The sequence below is a fragment of the Hippocampus comes genome, unplaced genomic scaffold, assembly GCF_001891065.2.
Source record: "Hippocampus comes isolate QL1 unplaced genomic scaffold, H_comes_QL1_v1.1 scaffold9, whole genome shotgun sequence".
Taxonomy (NCBI): domain Eukaryota; kingdom Metazoa; phylum Chordata; class Actinopteri; order Syngnathiformes; family Syngnathidae; genus Hippocampus; species Hippocampus comes.
In genome coordinates, this window is record NW_017805275.1 from 5,686,094 (window position 1) to 5,688,622 (window position 2,529).

The following is a 2,529-nucleotide window of genomic DNA, read 5'->3' on the forward strand; positions in this document are numbered from 1 at the left end:
AATTAGTTTGAATGCATTATTAGTTATTGATTTTATGTAATTTTATTTTTCAGTATTGTATGGTTTGACATGGTCAGTCAAATAATATTTATTGTTAAATTAAGGATTTAATGTTATTTTTGAATTTCAGATACACTTTAAATCTTTTCTGTTCCAGTTACTAAAGCTATTCTTTGTTGGAAGTTGGTCCACAAAGTTGGTCCATATTTCTTTCTTTTTTTATTCTCTTATACCTTAATAAGGTTACAGTGTTATGCAAAGGTGTACTTATAACAATTTTATAGACAAATGATACTATTTATAGTCGTGCGGGGGGGGGGGCGAGATGTTTTCCTCTTCTTTGGGGGGGCATGACAGAAAATAATTGAGAACCACTGGTATAACCAAAGCGGCAAGGTGCCGCTTGCTACTGTTATTGCCAGTTGCCATTCTATTCGACTAAAGCACCAGTCAAACGTCTTCATGTCTTTGTGTCGTTATTAGACAAACAGATGATGGAAGTACAACAGAGCATGAAAGCAACGCATTCTAGCCGTATGTAATCAACTCTTCTCATGCGTAGCGAGCACTTGCTCCGGAGCAAATCTTTAACCCTGTAGCGTTCACACGTACCATTTTACATCGGTGCTGCCCTGCAAACGAGCATTTGCTCCGGAGCAAATTTTTAAACCACCTCCCTGAGCAGGGTTAAATTTGCTCCGGTTTAAGCTGTTTTCAGGGGCTACACCAGTGTAACTTTGCACGTGTGAACGCTCTATCTGTCTCTCTTTCTCTCTGTGATGACAATTAGTTTTACACCAATGAAGTATGGGCAATTTTTGCAGAATATAATGTGCATATTTTTGTAATGTGGGGAGAAGTGTGGAGAAAACCCATGCAAGAAGGAGAGAACACTCAACCTTTGAGTGGGAAGGCCTCAATTTCAATTCAGAACTTCAGAACTGTGAGGCAGATGTGGTCGCTACTTCTTTTCCATGCTGCCCAGTTATTTGGCCGTGAATGAAAAATTGCAACAAAGAAGACGATAGGCGGTGGTAATAAGAATCGCGGTGCTGTCACTGAGAGAGGAAAGCGGATGAGAAAGCGATTTTTCAGCTTGCTGAAAGGAACGGTCTGGGAAGGATGGCCCATTTTTCACCCAAAAACGCAAACTTCTCACGCAAGAACATGATTACAAATTAGTCAGTGGTTAAGGCACTCAAATAATACTGATTAACATATTCTCTTCAAGAATAAATCCATTTGTGGCATTTTCTACATGATTAGTAGGTGTTTCTGTTATCAGGGCTTCACAACGGCCATTAAGAAGCAGCATTTCCACAATGCTTTGCTGCAGTTCAAATCAACACTTGTGACTGCTAGTGATAACGTACATGCGCTGTTTTGTAAAAGCAGGGCGTAGCATAATTACAGGGGTGTTATTTCTAGTTATGTATTAAGTTTTTGCTACTTTTAGTGACAAATTACCGTAACTTCTGCTGAACACCCTAACACAGTCAGTCACTCAGTGCGTGCGTACACACTTTTATATAAACAGATAATGGACACCAATGTTCTCTTAAATTTTCCATCCGTCGGAGCATTCGCACAAACTCTCTGAGCATTCCTTGGACCACAGTGAGCAACATTAGACATGGCGGCCGCATCATTATCACACCTGTCCAAAACCTGTGATCAGTACGTGATGTAGTGTGTTATGAAATAAAATCTAATTCCCTTTATATGAAAATAGGACATATCATTGATTGGAGATTTATGACATGAATCAAAGTTTAAATCAAACTTTTATTTTAGCGCACAGGTTATTTGAAGAATAATTAATATACAGTCTGTATAAATTTCGTCACATATTGTCCACGCATAAATAACGGAAAACACGTCATAATAATACAACACAAAAATTCCTAATCACCTGACCTTTGAAACGCACGAAAGAGCCTCATTCAAGGGGCTCCAGCTGTCACCGTGTGCGCTGAGAAAGTGAGAGAAGTGCGCATTTGCTCACGCACGCACAGTTTAGAAGGAACATTGATGGACAGACACTTCAAAAACTCGGGATGTATTGTTACTACATACAGTCTTATTGTTTATTGGAGGAGAGAGTGTTAATGTGATCCATCACACTCAATACCAATGATCTGAACACGATGCTCATCGTTTTCGTTTGTTTGTTTGTTTCCTCTCTCGTCGGCGGTGTCTGCGTGTTAAGAAACAGTATTTTATATCCTCATTTCTGTAACGCCGTAATATGTTCTTTATGATAGAAATGTGTCATTGGGCAGTGATGTGTTCCTCGAGCCGGTCCTTGGCCTCGAGGACCGGCTCGAGGACGGTCCCTGGTCCTTGTCCTTGGGAGTCAAGTCCTTGGCCTTGGCCTTGGCCTGGGGTTGCCGGTCATCGGACACAATGAGGGATTAGAGCCTCGAATCCCTTGTCCACAGGTATAAAGTGGGTCCGAGGACCGCAAAAATCACGAAGGAATCAAATAAATTCCATCCAGGGAAACCCATATTGATGGATTAAGCTGGC